General features: G+C 39.3%; 1 long non-coding RNA gene across 1 annotated transcript; it reads right to left on the reverse strand.

Moving 5' to 3' along the window:
* Positions 1–11,262: 11,262 nt before the first annotated feature.
* On the reverse strand, positions 11,263–14,148 carry LOC138746696 (uncharacterized). Its single transcript, XR_011347041.1, has 2 exons — positions 14,032–14,148; positions 11,263–11,555 (listed from the first exon to the last, which is right to left on the reverse strand). It is a non-coding gene; the product is annotated as an uncharacterized lncRNA (long non-coding RNA).
* Positions 14,149–18,821: the final 4,673 nt, after the last annotated feature.

The raw sequence follows: 18,821 nt of genomic DNA on the forward strand, positions 1-18,821 counted from the left end.
ACACCAATGCCCACATTCCCATCAACTCCCCCCAGACTCTACCACTTGCACTACGCACATGCAGTGAACAAATTGACAGCCAACATCTCTTTGGGATGTGGGAAGAAACCAGAGCAAACGGGACAAGGATGTGTGGTCACAAGACAAACCTACAAATTGCACAGAGGTTGATTCAGTTGGAAACTTGTTCTGCTAGTGGAGGACAGGATTGAAAATGGACTGATTTAGCTGTGAAGCAGCAGCTTTACTTACTGCACTTGACTCAGCTATCAATGGGAGGAAGCGGAAGGGAGGACACATCTATGAGTGGCCTTTTTGAAGCATGGGTGTATGCACCTAAAGTTGCCATTTAATTCCACGTAAGTATCCGAACACTTTCAACCGGTCTCAGAAACAGCTCCATGCCCATTTAAAGAAAAAGCTGAAAAAATATTCATGCAAAGGCTGAAAATGTCATACAAACCTTGTACCACTCAAATGCCAGGCAATGATTTTCTCCAGTATTATAGGTGTTAGATGTATTGTTGGAGTTTTAATCTGGAGACTTTGTAGTTTGGTGGGTGTGGTGAGTTAAGCTCCTTTGAGAAATGGGATTTGATGATGTCTATTCCCCAACCCTGGCCACATTTGTGAGATCACGGAAGTTATTGAAGCCCTCTTGAATGCCTCGCCACTGTGTTTTATCTTCAACGTAATTTCTTCTCTCTGACATTTCACTATGGATCTAGATAGGTGTCTAAACCTTTCCACATGGAGGATCTCTTTATGTTCATCACCAAGAGCTGCTTCTGAAAGTTGCAGGCAACTCCTAAACATGGAACAGACCCTGAATAATGAGAGGAAAAGAGCAGCTCTTTTTAAGATGGACAATCCATGTTGCCTAACTTCACCTGATACAAGATACTCAGGAAATTACAACCTGCAGTTTTGAATTGAGCTGGTGTCGGTTAAACACTGTAATCTTTAGCTTGGAAGGAAAAATTAATGTTTGTGTGCAACCGGTATGGAGTTCCACAGTCATGAGTAATCTCGTATCAGGATTGCAGTGCACACTTTCCAGCACGATCTCAGCTCTGCCCCGGAGAATTTTCCACTTACCACCCACTTCAACTCCACTGCAGTTCCAACGTGATAAGATGGCCAGTAATTGAACATTGGGTAGTATTGATGGACTAGAAAAATTGTAACCAATACTCATTTGGTTTCACAATTTATAACCATAAAGTTCTAACACATGGAATTTTCTCTTCACTGTACACCAGCATTTTTGCTACTTAGCTGTGACTCTTTAAAATGAAAATTGATAGCATTCATAAAGACAGCAAGATATCTGCTCCCTTTACCTCTGGAACCATAAATGTGTTCAATAGAGAGTGTGTATCCTTCAAATGAAATAATAAACATGATGAATGATATGTACTTCTATTTACTCTGTTTTCACCATATATTTCATACATCATTAAAGAACAGCTGTATTCTAAGTTCTTTTACAGATAAATTGCAAACAAACTTTCTGATTACACGGGAGTGGCCAAAGTCGCAGATGTCTCACCTGCAGCTGCAGGTTCCCTTTTTGATTTTGGATTGTCCTTGATTCACATTGCACCCTATTTAATGCTGAAGTAGAACTTTAACATTTGCGAACCCTGGCATCAATTCCATTTTGTACCTTGACTGGTGAGCTAGTGGCCGGAAAAAAAAAGCTGGGGAAAAAAACTCAGTCGACGAGGCAGCTTTTAAGGAAAGATAAAAACAGAGTTAATATTTTAGGTTGATGATTCCTGGGTCAGAACTGTTATTTTCTGCTGTCCTTGAAAGCCTTCCCACCACCCACCCCTCACCCCCCACCCCCCTCCCTCCCTTCCCCTGTGCTTGAACATCCGAAAAGGAAGTTACTGATTAGATAACCATTCCTGAATTATTTATGGGTTTTCTATTTCTTCACACATTAGCCTAGATGATGCCCAGAAACATAGGTTTTGTGACTACAGTTGGCATAACTTGGCTTAAAATTGAATCTTTATAGTGATGTTAAAACTAGTTCGATTTATATTATACATTTGTCAAAATACCCTTGACAACTTGAAAGCTCGGAAATGTTTTCAAGAAATCAAATGCATGCTGGATGATCTAATTTCTCTCCTTCATTGATAAAAATATATTAACTTTGATAATGAAGTGATTTGAAGCATTGGCTACTTTCTTTCTGGATGTCTGCCATGGGGCAGTGATTTAATCTGCTTTGATCCCAGGACATAATTGTGATTAGTACAGATTCTATCACCAATGTGTATATATACATATGTACAGATGGTCGTGTAGGTTGACTGTGATTGGCTGAGAGTGTAGCCACACCTAGATTCTATCACCAATGTGTCTATGTAGAGATGGTAGTGTAGGATGACTGTGATTGGCTGAGAGTGTAGCCACACCTAGATTCTATCACCAATGTGTCTATGTACAGATGGTAGTGTAGGATGACTGTGATTGGCTGAGAGTGTAGCCACACCTACTGGCAGGTCTTAAAGGATTGCTCCTAGCCAGACCAGGTCATTCTGGACCGGTTGACCTACTTGTGATAGGCTCCAGTCTTTTAGTTAATAAAAGCCTTGGTTTGGATCAACAAGCCTTTGGTTCTTTCGACGTGCATTACAATAATATAATGTCAAACTTCTCACAGGAAACTCACTTTCAATTATCAAGTTGGGAGAGACAAACTAAATGTGAAACGTCGGTAGTAGCACCTTGAAGATCAAATTAGTGTTATAAGTGGAGTAAAAGCAGCATGTTAAAATAAGGAACACCTTGGGTTTGGAACCTTCTCACCAAGATCATTACACTGGAAGTCATAAGAACCACGTTGCTATTGCAATGTCTCACTGATCTTTATCAAACTTTGATGGGAGGGCTGAGTACTATCTTAATGGTATCCAATTAGGAAAAGGGGAGATGCAAAAAGACCTGGGTGTCGCTGTGCATCAGTCATTAAAAGTGGGCATGCAGGTTGTAAGGTAAAAACATCATGAGATGGGACCGGAGAAGGAGTCACCCAGTACTAAGGAGTAACAGAATGCAGATGTGACCTTGTACACTCAAGATAAGCTTGGCACTAACAAGAATGATGTGCAGCAGACTAAGAGAAGGATAGCAATAGTTTATTCATTGGACAATGTCATGGTATGATCATTTACTAAGTACGTATCCTGAGGTATAAAAAAAACACCACTTGCTGATAACGGCAGAATGCGCCTTCTCCAACTAACACTGTTAGTTGCAAGTGTTACAATCCGGTAATAAAGAACAAAGAACCTTCATTTCGACTCAGTCTGGTGTCTGACTCACTCATTCATGAACAAAGCAGACCTAACAAGGTGCAGCAAGCAGTAAAAAGGGCGAATGGTATGTTGGCGTTCATATCAAGAGGATTCGAGTACAGGAGCAGAGAGGTATTGATGCAGTTGTATTGGGCCTTGGTGAGACCTCACCTGGAGTATTGTGTTCAGTTTTGGTCTCCTTATCTGAGGAAGGACATCATTGCCATGGAGAGAGTGCAGAAAAGGTTTACCAGATTGATACCAGGGATGGCGGGACTTGCATATGAAGAAAGGCTAGAACGACTGGGCTTGTACTCGCTGGAGTTTAGACGATTAAGAGGAGATTTAATAGAAATATTCAAAATTCTTAAGGGATTTGACAGGCTAGATGCAGGAAGATTGTTCCCAATGTTGAGCAAGTCTAGAACCAGCGGTCACAGTTTAAGAATAAAGGGGAAGTCCTTTAGGACTGAGATGAGGAAGAATTTTTTCACTCAAAGGGTGGTGAATTTCTGGAATTCTCTGCCACAGGAAGTGATTGAGGCCAGTTCCATAGCTATATTTAAAAGAGAGTTAGATTTTGTACTTGTGACTAGGGGGATCAGGGGGTATGGAGAGAGAGCTGGAACAGGGTATGATCAGCCATGATCAAAATGAATGGCTGTGTAGGCTTGAAGGGCCAAATGGCCTCCTCCTACACCTATGTTCTATGTTTTCTCTGTTTTCCTCAACTGAAGCTGGCGGTGTGTTAAATTCTTACCTGGGGGCAGATGATGGTTGGACAGGGACAGAAACTGGTAGCATTCACATGCACCAAGATGCAAATATATTTTTAGGTTCCTGTTGTGCTTTCTGGGTTAAATTAGCATTTATATATGGCCTTTCAGTCTTCTGTGTGGGGGCATGTAAAAACATTGCAAAGGCTGGCAATTCAGTAAAAACCACTGCTCTGACTTTGGTTCCACAACCTCCATTTTTAATAATTGTGGCTAGGATGGCAAAGACATAAAAATGATTCCTGCAGAATCTGGGCACATTCTTAATGCAAGCATTTGCTGGCATGATTTTGAATTGATAAATAAAAAAACTCACTGTATGCAAAAGAAAGTATGCCAGCTGGGAAATGTATTCACATCTGTAATTATTTAAATTGTGTGCAATTTTAGTAGATTAAGGGGAAAAAAATGTTAATGGAAGATCTTTCAGGGGATAATGTGCAAAGGATGATATTTTCCAAGATTAGTTGTTTCAGGTCAACCTGAGTGTTTGAAAATGAAAAAAGAAACATTGAAATTGACAGATAAGGAACAAAGCAAAACATGTGGAACATCTTCCTGATTCAATGTCAGAAGCATTATTTTGATGAATTGCTATCCATGAAGAGTTCACTGCCTTTGATATTAAATGTAAGTTAGATTTTACCTGCTCTTATTTGACACAAAATATATACAGTATTAGCTTTTCATTGTAGATTTGTTAGCCATATAATATAACCAATTAGATTTTCATTCAAAAGCTATTTCACTGACAGCTAAATATTGGTGCATCTTAAACAATAAGGATGTAGAAATTTTATGTGATTTTTTTTACACACATATACATATATATGTATACATATATATATATATATATATATATATATATATATAAAACATACTTTTACTGAACAACATTTTTAAGGTCAAAATGAATTCTTGTATACAAGAGAAGCATGAGTTACTTTTAAAATAGGTCACCTACATTGCAGTACAATTGATCTATGAGTTCAAATACAGTGAAACCTCTGGAATCCAGCATCTATGGGGATTGGTAGATTTCTGGTTGCTTGGGACTTATTTTACAATGCCTGACTAATACATCTGCATTAAGAATAAACAGTTTAAAAGGCAAAAAAAAAAGAGATTATATTGTACAAACTTCACTTGCATGAATATATAGACGTTAAAGCATTTTACTTTATTTTCAGTCACGTTCTTTGAAAACTGTCGCTTCATCTGCAAGGTTTCTCCTCATCCACAGAGCCACCAAAAAACGAACAATATATAATTAACCCCCCCCCCACCGCCAAAGTTTTATAGATAAAGCCTCTGACTGGGAGGACTGGGTAGCAGGGATAAGTAGACACTTTAAGAGAGTCGCCCCAACGGTGAGTAACATCAACCAAGCTCTTCATCCTGGGCAACACCATTATTCAACCAGCTAAGACAAGGAAAGCACGACCAAGACACTCCGCTGGCTGAAATATTTGCTCCCATCTTCACCAAAGATGTTACCATATGTTACTTCAGAGAGCATTTACTTTTACAATTTTAAATTTGCATATTTTATTAATATATATTTTAATTTTTTAAAGTTATTTTCCTTGATTATTTTTCCGGTTGTTTGAGACTGCCATTTTCTTGAATTCCAGACACCGGAGGTTTAACCTCTGTCGTTGAATCATCCAGCATGGAAAGAACTTGAGCTGATGAAAATTTCCCACTCATACTCGTTTCACCTGCCCACATTTGGCCCCTATTCCTCTAACCCTATCGTATCCATATAATCTATCCATTTTTTTCTTGACCTGATTGAGGTCACCAATAATGACTGAGGAGGCATCGGGATATACCACCATATTTGCTAAGTGGATGGATGCCGACTCCATTCAGGAGAACAGAGGTGAATTGTCTCAGGAGGAAAAACGATCAGGACATCAGCTCCAGATCTTCCAGATGAGGAGAGAAACTGGACGACAGAATCTACGTGCCCTGATCAAAAAAGATTGTTGGCTTCTCCTCGAAGAGTTAACCATGAAGCAGACACCACCTGAGGACACCATCCAGTCCATACGTTGTAGGGAGAAACCTTCAGGATGAAGAGATGAGTTCTGAGAGTTGGTGGGGTGGGGGGCGGGGTGGGGGGGTGAGCATCTCTCTGTGAAACAGTAAGCGGAAATTCCTCGTGTTCCTCTGATAGAACAAAACTGCCCTTAGGTCCTCAATTTCCCTCCCAGAATAAACAACAGTGCATATTTTGTTTGCATTATTCTTCATTTCCGCTTATGCTATTATGGACTCCTTATGTCCTCCACACAAACTTACTTTCCTGTATGTCTTATAAATGGCAAATAATGCTTCACCTTGATGTTGCTGGACAATTCCATGAATATAAGTATTCAGCTGAACTGCGCAATTTTTTATTAACTGACAGCTCAGGAAGCGGTGGATGTGAGAAAGGATTTGCCAATTCTAAAAATGTTAGAATCAATGCACAAGTTAAATATGAGAAGAATCATAACAATTTTAATTTCAAGCTTGCATCTGATATGTATTGTTTAAGGGGAAAAAAAATCCTCTTCTACTTGAATTGCTAATAAGCTAAAATTTTCCAGTCTTCACCTTGTCAAAGTTAATCGTCATGACATCAAAGGAAGATGTGCAAATTCAGCAAATTAAAAATTAAAATAGAAAGCATACTGTACAGGCTAAAGTACTGAAGAGAAAAAAACCAGAATGTGGAATGTGGCGCCTCTTTACAATGAGAAAGCCTGCCTGAGATATTAACCTGTCTTTCGGTCAGATGCTGGCAGACTTGGGTCTGTAACTCCAACAACATTCAGAGTATATTTGAGTTTTACATTTTTAGGCTCAGAGGTCTGGGTCATTATTAAACTTTTCTGAGCAATAAAACAGATGACTGGACCAACTTATTTTATCCTTTTACTCCTTCGAGTTAAGTGCTCATGGTTGCAGGAAATGTGACAGCCAAAACTGCAGATAATAAAAAATATCCAGCCTTCCTGACATTTAGATGGTGATTTGATGGCTGGTGATTAGTTGTTGTGTTTCAAAGCAGGAATTCTTGTCAGGCTGTATAATAGCCAGGTGTCTGGCAGTCTGTCATAAGTAAAGGTAGACTGCAAAAAATCAATTTTGTTGAACATTCTTTGCCTGTAATGTCAACTGCCACTTTATTGCAAAAGTAGGATCACATATCACTCTTTGCAAACAGCATCCAAGAAAATATTATCAGTATAATAAATCAATGACAAGGAGTAGTTATGAAGAGTTTCCTTACCTTTATATAACAGGCTGAAAATCCATTAGAATTGGCAGACCTTTTGAACTTCCTTGAAACTCTAGTTTGATGTTCAACACTCACAGAACCCACAGTTATCATTGAATGTTAACCGGTTTATAATAAACCGTAAACATCACAATTGTGCAGATTTCCCATTTTGCAAGACAATTATGCCTTTATTTAAAGCATATAAATTGCTCATCTACTTAGGCAGACTGTGGAATCTGAGCAAAGGCTAAATTCTGTTGGTTGGTGCAGTATCTGATCAATGTTTCCCATGCTTAATGAGTTGATAAAATGACTCAGCCCGTGTCCTCTGCCCATTATATTTCAACCAGGTTAACAACTCCAAGGATCTAATTTGCACATATTTTAAAAGTTTCTGCTTGACTGTCTTATTTACAAATAAATTGGAGGATCTTTATAATTTCCGTGAGCAGCAGAACTGACGTGTGCCAACGTTTCTCTGGGATCATCTGCAAAACTTGTACACTTACAGTATTAACTACTGTCACCTAAAATACATAGTTGCCTGGCAGGAGGTTATCTGCCCTGTTCTAAAGATTTCATTTTCTAATTAAGTTTTAATTTTATTTTATGGATTTAACAGAAACATAACAACTTACTTCTATTCATTCTTGTCCACTCATTTATCTCTTTTGGATCATTTTGATGAAGAACTAGTCTTTCCCTCAAGAAATCAAATTGAAGATCAAAACATTTTTAAAATTGAATTGACAATAATGGATTTTTTTTGGTCAAATGATAACATCATTAATATTTGTGTGAACAATTATTACACTTAGCTATCAGCAGAAATATGGCTGGTTCATTTCAAACACTAAACAGGTTTCTTACAATGTAGGTCATGGTTAACAGGATGATACTCTGTTATACAGCACAGTGTATCATGCTTACTGGGACTGACCTTGTGATTCCAGTGTGTGCCTCATCATTGCTACCCATGTTAGCCCTGTGGCTAAACAAAATCTTTTGCAACTACACAGCTCCTAATATTTGCTGGTGTTGCTATGGTGGCCCTGTCACAAGGCACAGGAACCACAATTTGTGGAAAGTAAATTTAGCCCATGGATTAATTGCCTTGAGGTCTTCCGATACTCCTTCCACCAAATGGCTTTTCACTCTCTCCAAAGGTCAGAGACATTTGAAACGTTAATAAAAAGTAAATTATTTAAAACAAAAACTAAACGCACAGAAATTATAAAACATGAAAAGCTCTACTGATGATTTAAGTATTTTAATTTAAAATATATGACCACTTTACCTTTTCGACAAGCGTTGGCGATTTATATAACACAATTGCAGCCTTGCTTGATATTCCAGCTATGGTTGATGGTGAGTTGAGGGACAAATATGGAGTGTTTCCAGTTTTTGAGGTCAATGGCGTCTAGTCAGAAGAGGGTAATAAAAGGAAGGGCTCAAGTGGTAAGGTGTGCCAGAAAGCTCAAAGAAGAGAGGGGAGGGAGAAGGAATGAGGATGAATTTTGTTTTTGATGACTTTGCTACTACAATAAAAGATTGTATTTTTAACATAAAGAAAATCGTTAAAGTATTTAATGGAAGACCTTTTTCATGTAATTCTCATCAGTTGAGTAATGTTCATGCACATCACAAGATGCGCACCAATTTGATCATGTCAGGGTTACCATTTCATTCTTGATAGGAAGTAAACAATGTAACCTCTTAGTAGGATGTATTACCAAATAGGAATTTCACTATGAGATATGTCAACTCTGGAATGGATTGCACACAACTACTTGAATTCATTATATTAGTTTCTTCCCCAGGTACAACAAAATAATTTGTTTTTCAGAACATTGTGCTCCAAGTTAAAAAGCTTTGTAATTTTCTAGTCCTTCCATTTTGTAGAAGTGCTGTCCCTAAAATATTACCAAGTGTATACTGTGAATTGGAGGTGGAGATCTTTCAAAGCTTTGTCTAGTTACATAGGTACCACTGAGTACAATGCTGATAAGAATTCAAACAATGTTAACGGGAGTGATTGGCAGGTAGGGTGGGAATGGAGATTGTCCTGATCAAGCCTAACATGCCACACTCTTCTGGAAACCTCTGACAAATGGCACAACTTTGCCTGCACCTTACCATTTGTCAAAGCTGTTAACTTCCTTCCATAGCTGTGAAATGTCAGATATTCTAATCTAATAAAAATGAACAATGTTTTATTTATTTTAATTTCATTAAAAAATACCAAATTAATAAAATTATCATTCATTTTTTTAAATACACCTCACATTATGTAGGAAGAGGTAGTTGCAGCAGGGTCAATTTTGTCATTTAAGAGAAGGTTGGATGAATGCATGGATGTGAGGAGTCTGGTGGGTTATGGAGATGGAGCAGGTAGGTGGGACTAGTGGAGTTCACTTAAATCGGTGCGGACTAGAGGGGCCGAGATGGCCTGCTTCCGTACTGTAATTGTTAGATGGTTATTCTTCTGCCTTCACCAATCTGACACAAGTCATTTTGAAGTAACTGGTCTAAGTGTGCCAAGCCTCACATTCTCAATGTAAAAGCCAACGAAGCTCTGCAAACTCTTGTTTTGCTGCCAGGCTCCTGAAAGGGTAGCTGTTAAATATCCAATGTACCTTGGCCAATTCTGAGCTTAGGTCCTGAAACCTGGCAGTAATTTGGCCAAAAACTGGTCGAATTAATTGCTTACAAAATCTTGACCACCTCCGTGATGAGAATCACACTGCTATGGTGCCTTTCTTAGAGCATTTTGCTGAGAGTGATACCTTCATAGAAAAGTAAGGAATTGCTATTTTTATGTTATATTTGGGTTTGGCCTTTGATGTGGGAGCTGAGAACTTTATTCTCATTGGCAAAAAATATGTAGAAAAATGATTCGGGAGAATCAAGAACTGACCACGCTGGATATTGACATATAATTCTTGATTCATGTGTTACAAGGATCCATTGGTTTAGATTCATGATTTGGAAAAATGAGTTAAAATTCCACTGTGAAAGATGTTGTGATTAATAATTGACAAAGAGAAAGATAAGTACATTCCTTAAAGAGAATCCATCCCTGTTGAGTCCCCAATGCCGGCAGGTACTTTAAAGTCACTCTGAAACTGTCCTGATGGCCACTATTTCTGAATAAGTGAACTGCACATACCTGAATGAAAATTACAGATACCTGTATATCATCCAATTGTGTATTGAATGTGGTTGGGTGGCACTACATCATACTGGGGTCTTCTATGTTTTCTAAGAACTCAAGATGAAAATTAGACACATGATTCATGTTGTAAGTTCCTGCTAACTTGTTTTCCTTAAATATTGGATTGATTTTAAAAAAAAAATAGATATACATTGCGGTAACAGGCCATTTTGGCCGATGAGTCCGTGCTGCCAAATTTACACCCAATTAACTTACACCCTTGGTACACTTCAAATGGTGGGAGGAAACCAGAGCCCCTGGGGAAAACCCACACAGACACTGGGAGGACGTACAAACTCCTTACAGACAGCGCGGGATATGAACCCCAGTCCTAATCACTGGCACTGTAAAGGCGTTGCGCTAACCGCTTCGCCCACCGTGCCGACCCAATTTTCCTTAAATATTGGATTGATTAACACACAAAATGGTGGAATAAAATACATCAACTTCTTGGCACAAGTGTGTTGAGCGGTGGAAGTTAGAGGGAAAGGGTAAGCTACAGAAGTCCTTGGACCCAAGAGTTGGTAATTTGTTGACAGGGATTTAATGGCTTGGATGCTGTTATCACTAAAAGTAAAACCCCTGGTATCTCGGGATTGGTAGATGCCAGATAAATGAATATTCCGATTGCTTGAGACTGTGTGTTGGATGATTGGTGAGAATTAATGGCAAGGGGCACCAATGTTAAACTTCCGTATTTTTATTTATTTATTTATTTTTGTCTGTCTGCTTGAGGCTGCTGGTTACTTGAATTCTAGATAGCAAGGGTTTTACTGGATTTGTTTGCCATCAATGAACAAACTCCTTACGGACAGAGCCAGATTTGAATCTGGGTCGCTGGCGCTGTAATGGGATTGTATTAACCGTGCCGCCCATTGCACCGGCATTTCCAGATCCAGGGTGAAAATTTAAGTCTTCAGGCAAGATATGGTTCAGAATCTCTGACAGGAGCTCTCCTTGTGATCACCCTACGAAGCCTGCAAACAAACTCACAAAATAAAGAAGTCACAACAATTGTGAATGACAGGAGCAAGCAAAAAAAATCAAAACAATTATTTTACCTTTGGAACAGAGCACCAATGGGTGCTGGATGTTTTTTGTTTAAATCTATGTCTATTAGTTGCCAGAAAATATTGTATTTTTTTTAAATCACTGGAACGGATGCCTTTGAATGTACAGCATGTAAAATTAAATGTACTGCATTAAAGCATAATTTAGATAAACAGTATTTGTTAACTGCGGAATAGCTAATGCAATGAGTCAGCCAGTAACAATCTGTAAGCTTAATCGATAATTCCTTTGAAAACAGAACTTGATCTAATGCAATCAAAACACCATTAGCCTCAAAAAGGCAAAAGAATATTTCTTCTGCTCTGTAGAATCATCTTTTTTTTTGGTGTTGCATTAGTATGTTCTTAGTTCAGATGCTGCTGTTCTTTGTTTCTATGGCAACACTTAATGTGGTTACCAAAATTCTGCCATCTTCCACTATCACGATCCTAATACTTTGTAAGCTGTAGTGGGGGTGGGGTGGGATTGGAAGTATTTTGAATTTGCCACCTAATCATAGATGATAAAAGTTGCAGAAAATGAAAGAATATAATTTTTTCGTTCACATTAAAAATTAAGTACATTTGCAGTCAAGATTAAAAATGAGCTTGTATGGTAGTTTGTGTCGCTCTGGGGTTTGGCTGCTCATGCTGGGTACTGAAGTCTCTGCTAGAAAAGCACATCAAACACTCGGGAGCTTCAGAGCCACCAGCAGGGTTCTGCTGCCTCAGTACATTGGCCTTGAGTAGCAGATTTTCAATATTCCATCCTGTCTCTCTGGTGGTTTCGGAGAACAGTGAGAAATACTGAAACACTGCAGATGAAAAAAAAGTGCTGAGTACTGACCACAAAAGAAAATGGACCATCTGCTCATTCTCTAAGTTTGTTGTAGGCAGTTTCTCATACATACTCATCATTTTTATGCTGTTCAGTAAATTTAATGTGGCATTTTCATTTAAACACCATTGTAAACTAATTTGATGGGTACTCGCAATATAGGTAATTGAAATTTGGGAGTAAGCCTGCACTTTGGTTCCAAAATTGGCATGCACCTCAAGAATGGCAAGTGAAACAATGGCCCAAAAATGGTGTCCAATGTGCCAAATTCATTCCGAAGGTCATTTTAGTGGAGGTCTGAATCACTGACAAAACTAAGAAGTCAGAGGATTTTATTGCACATTAACAGCCTCTTCAATCCAACTTGGCATTTGTCAACCTATTCTATTTATGCACCTGCCTCAATGTCCTTGGTTCATTGCAATGGTACTGCCCCCCTCTACCACTTCCTCTGCCTGAAAAATGTGCTCCACAGATCCCCGTCAAATTTTTCCCATCTCACCTTATCTCTGTCCCTTTTGAGTTTATGTATATCCTTGGGCATCTCCAATACTTCAGGGGAAATAGTCTGGTCTATCCAGTCTCTCCTTATAACTCAAGCCCTCCAGTTCCAGTATATCTTTGTGAATCTGTGTATCAACACTCTTTCCAGCTGAAGGATTTATTTCTTACAACTGCACATGATACCCCAAATGTAGTCTCACCAACATTTTGTAACATGTCATCTCGACTCCTCCATCCAGTACCCTGACTGATGAATGCAAGCATGCATCCTGTCTTGCCACTTTCAGGGAAAAAAGTGCTTGTACCCCTTCATCTCTCTGTACCACAATCTCCAAGGTCCTATCATCTACTGGGTAACTCCAGATCTACCTTGACTTACCAAGATGCATCATGCATTAATTTTGAATTAAATTCCATCTGGCATTCTTTGGCAGCTCCCCCAATTACTCTATATCCTATTGTAAACTGATCAATCTTCCTCGCTGCCCACAATACCAGAGTCATCCGTAAACGTACTAATCAGTTCCACCAGGTTGTCATCCAAATTGTTCATATAAACTGCTTTCACACCACCAATTCTGTGTGGGTTAACCGGCTAATTTATCGGGTCGATTTCCGATAATCATGTGGTGTGAAATGTCCCAAACCTGGCAGGGGTGAATTAAATACAACTGGGCTCTGACACTTGGTGTGGGCAAGTGTCAGAGCCCGGCCAAGTTAACTCACTAATCGCCTTCTGGCGGTGTGAAAGCACAACCTGCTTTCGCATTGTCACCACTGGAGGTGGCACCCCCCCCCTTAAAATGCCAGGTTGCCAATTGACTAGGTAAATCATGGTTCAGTGGGAATGATTCCCGGGTGCAGCATGGCCGGTATGTTCTCCTGCTTCCAAGAAGGATTGGCTGTGTGAAAGGGACTATAGATGACAAATAGTGGATCGAGCAGAGATCCTTGCAGCACCACAAAGGTGACTGGTCTCCTATTAAAAAAAAAAACCAATCCTTTGCTACCACTCTCTGATCCTTCCACCAAGTCAATTTTGAATCCATTTGGCTAGCTCACCTTTGATAATACTTTCTATACTTGTTTACCATGTTGAACCTTGTGAGAATTCAATGAAAACTGCTCTGTCCTGTCAACAGTATTTTGCAGTATAAACACATTGCTGGAGAAACTCAGCAGGTTACACTTTACATAGCAAGGATTAAGATACATAACCGATGTTTCGAGTTTGAGCCCTTTGTTACATCGCAGAGCAGCAGCAATGGAAATTCACAAAGGCAGTTTTTTTTTCTTTTAAACCACTCAATAACTACTAATAATATAACACATTAGTCAAATCAAACCAACTATGTGTGTGTGTGAGAGAGAGAGAGAGAGAGAGAGAGAGAGAGAGAGATACCAAAACCATTACAGATTAGGCACAATTCTGGAAAGTCATTCCATATCTCACTATTAGAAATCCATTGTCAAAATGCAGACTTTTAAACTGATGCACAGGCCTAATTATGAAGGAGATGGGGAGACTGAGTGATTGGACTGCCGAAAATTCACAAATCTTTGTCGAGTTTCTTCAAAAGAATTATCCTTTCACAACTCCCCTTTTCCTTGCATTGGGGAAATGAAACGTGTGACTTCAATGGTGCTTCCAAAACCCAGGTATGGATCAATTGAAGAAACCTTTCCTTTGGTCATGGTGGAGTTCCCCTGACAAAGAGAATCAGTCAAATTGTCCATTATCACACAGAGTCATTCCTGCTCCGTGTTTGATGAGATGGCTGCTGGTCATAAAGTGTGGTTCCTTCAGTGTTCCACCCATGTGACTCTCTCACCACCTGTGTCCCTGGAAAAAGCAACAAATGTTCTTCCTCCTCTCCAAAGTATTGAATTTGAGTACAGCCTGTACTAGCTGTTGCCACCCAATCTCTCCACAGCTGTAAATGGTTGCAGCCTGTACTAGCCCTTTAAAGTGATATTCACACTAAATGAAATGGGAGCTCGTAATACCTTCATCAAGGAATGCATTAACAGGTTTAGGTAATATTTTATCAAGATAATCTGTACATCAACAGTTTTATGTACAGCACTCATTCATGAAAGAAAGAGTGGCCAGATTAATGGAACCTACTATCAGAAATATAATTCAAGCACCTAGTACTGGAAATGTAGTAAATCTACAAGAACCAATCTCGAACCATTGGCTCAAACATATGCAATTTAAATCTTCATCCCCAATGTGAAGACATTTCCTCATTTGATGGTTGTGAATCTTTGGAATTCTCTAGTCCTGTGGGCCATGAATTCTCAATAGGTGAGTACATTCAAGGTGAAATTTGATATATTATTTTGTACTGAGGGAATAAATGGAAATGTTGCAGGTTTAGTTAAGTGATGCTAAGTAGAAAATCAATCGTATTCTTATGGAAGAGTGCAACATAGGGAAGAGACTGCAAGCCACATTCCTGCTTCAACTGCGTCAAACAGGAAAGTCTGCCGATGCTTTGATTGTAGTGCAATGCACAAAAGTGCTGGGGAAACTTAGCAGTTCACGCAGCATCTATAGGAAGTAAAGGATAACCAAAGTTTTGGGCACAAGCCCTTGGTCCAGATATGCTTCAGTTTCTTATTTTATGTAAGCCTTTTCATAGTGGGGAAAAAAAAACGAGTGTAAAGGTGGATATTCTCCACCCTTACCTCAATTAACCCTCCCGCATAAAACCTCTGAGGGCAGATCCAGCATGCCCTCTCCGATCCACCCTGAGGTCAATCTCAAAGGTGGAGCGGCTCACTCCACCTCTCTCCATAAAGGCACTGCCACTGCAAGCGGCTGTAAAGGGGCGGGCTGATGGCTTCGCGATGATGTCATCAGCTCGCAGTCCAGGAGCGAGATTTTTAAAACCTCATATGCGCGCATGGCCCTAATTACGGTGGACAAGATAGCTGCCTGCATACTAAGTCTGCCTGCACACATCGTAACCATTGTTCTTACCCAGCTTTACCTCTCGGCGCATATGCATGATGTCATGTTGACAGGCGGCACCACAGTAGCAGCCACCCAGCGCCACTCTCCATAAAAGCAATCCTGGATCAGCCTTACAGGCCTTGTCTATAAAAAGGCAAGTCCATTTTTCCCCCCAATGGAGGTGCCTCAATGCGGCATTACTCCATTAAAAACACCTTCCGATACTTACATTTTCCTTCATATTTGATCCCTGCTCTGGTTTCTTCCCATGAAAGCTGAATATCCCATGAAAGCCAGATATCCTTCCAGTCCAATTTCTTTCCTTAAACCTTTTGCCTCCCCTTCCCTTCAGAGCTGTATTATAATCTATCTCCTTTCAAGCGACTTTAAGTTCTCTTAATATTTATCTTAATTACTTATCTGTGAACTACATTGGGCCAATGTTCTGCATTATAGTTACAATATAAATTCAGCCTCTAATTTATTTGTCTTAATTCTTCAACATGTGTGTTCTATGAAAATTATTTTAAATTCCTATATCTTTTTGCTTTTCAATATTTTCCAAGGGTCGACGTCAAACCATTTAGTTTTCGTTATTTACCCATGATTAAAATTCAGAATTCAATACCATTCACTGAGAATTAGAACCGATTTTGGTGGAAACTTTACTAAATAAATCAAGTTGCTCAGAGTCATCCCGGCAACAATATTTCATCTGACAAATTTAATTTACTTTTCTGCACCTTTATTAATTAATTTTCACTAGTATTATTTAATAATGAAGAAAATGTTGGACAGCTGTGGTTGAGAAGACATCTCTTTTGGTTGTCTACATTATGTGTAGGGCTGAGTGGGATATGACCAAGCTTCATATTATCTAAGCTCACTGATCTAAATGTCTTTCTCAACAACTGTTCGATGCATATTCCTCTTGTTCTTGCATGGATTCCATTATAACCATGGACATTTACAATTAACACACATAAAAATTTACTAAAAAATACAGTTACCTTCCATCTTAAAAAGATCCACCACTGTCAATCTTCACACAGTTCTTCATGTCTACAGGGATCATTTCCAGAAATACTTTAGGTCGTCTTAACGGATGCCCGACCTTTCAATTTAAAATCATTTTGAGGCTCGGTTTAAATGTACATGGGTCAGGTGAACACTCAAAATGCAATAGCACACATGACTAGAACATCAGAGAGCAGTTCTTTAATTCAAACGATAGCCTCACTTTTCCTGACATTGCTCATCACAAATCCGCCACCCAGGAGAGTTTGACTTCTGACACTCTCCACAATTACTGTCAGAGCTATTTCTTGACTGACCAGCAGGAGGCATGAGCCAAGTGAGGCGAAGTGGACAATTTAAATTGTTTCATTCGTGAAATGGAATCCTTTGCTTCCCCGTGGAGTTCCATCCAGTAGCCCTGCTGAGAATTGATCAAAATCACCCAAGTGAGACAAGTTAACACAAATCACTTCCAACACTGGGTCTCAAGCCCATGACCTGACGACTGGTATCTGCAACAGGACGACAAACTCTGGGCCACCCATGGAAAAATATATTTCATTCATTTAGCTGGACTGTTAGCATGACTGACTGAGTCACAAAATGGTCAATTTTTATTTTGCTGAAGGGAATTTTCTCAGTGTAACCGAGTGAACATAAGTGGAAATAATGTTGTGGTGGCTTAACATTTTTTTGATCTTTGTTACGGTGGACAGTTCAAGTTCCAATTGTGTTAAGATTGGAATGGATGCATGTGCTCCTGTGTATAATGCATGGCATGAAAGCATTTACAGCAGTTAAAATATACCTGAAGAGGAGAAAATGCTTTTAGTTTTAAGAACTATTTGACAGAACTCATTCATTTCCTTTGCACAGTTTTCAAAGCAGTGGACGTTTAAAGTTTGAGTAGTTCTTGTTACCACAAATTGCTACTTCAGTAAATCTAAAACTGGATCTACATCCTACCTAGAAATATTCCTCACATCAGATCAAAAATAATAAAATGCATTTCAGATGCGGTAGAAAACATCAGCTATGAGAATTTTTTCCCTGATTAAAAATGAGACCGATAAAGAGAGTGGCACATACATAGCTGGGGTTAAAGATAGAGGAATTCTGCTCTCCCTCCAATTAATGGCTATCTCCCATTTCATCTACCTGAATACTCTGATACCGCTGACATTTAATGAAAAACTGGCTTCCTTAAAGTAGAAATTGTTTGATTTCATCCTAACAAACACCACAAGGAGAGGGAGAGGTCTTTGCCACACAAAACTGGAGTGGAGCTGAGACTGAAAAGATAGCATATATGTCAGGTCACCGAAGGGCAAGATGATCTACAGAGTTCTCTTTACATGCTGTAAAACTGAGCTTAACACTGACCTGGAGCTTTGCTGTGGTCACAAATACTTGGAAATCCTTTAGGTTGAGAAAGATATCAGACATACTTGAGGAATGATAATGGCAATAGTCAAGGTACAATTTAGTGACATCTTGCACTCTGGGGAAGCTTCCAATTTGGTCAGTGCAGGAGCTCTTAAATCTTGCTTTGTTCTGACCAGAGACAAAATGAAGTCAGATGCTTGCCAGCTTGGTGTGAATTGGTTCTGAATTCTGAATACAAACTGTGAACTGGTGCAGCATGAATAAACTCTGACATACAAGTTAATGGCCAATGTGGCCAAAAGATTTAAATGTAGACATACAGTACAGTAAAAGGCCCTCCGGCTCACAAGCCTGTGCCGCCCAATTACTCCCAATTGACCTACCACCCCAAGACATTTTGAATAGTTGGAGGAAACCCATGAAGATACAAGGAGAACGTACAAACTCCTTACAGACAGTGCCGGATATGAACCCCGGTCACTGGCAT

Source organism: Narcine bancroftii, chromosome 12 (assembly GCF_036971445.1).
Source record: "Narcine bancroftii isolate sNarBan1 chromosome 12, sNarBan1.hap1, whole genome shotgun sequence".
Taxonomy (NCBI): domain Eukaryota; kingdom Metazoa; phylum Chordata; class Chondrichthyes; order Torpediniformes; family Narcinidae; genus Narcine; species Narcine bancroftii.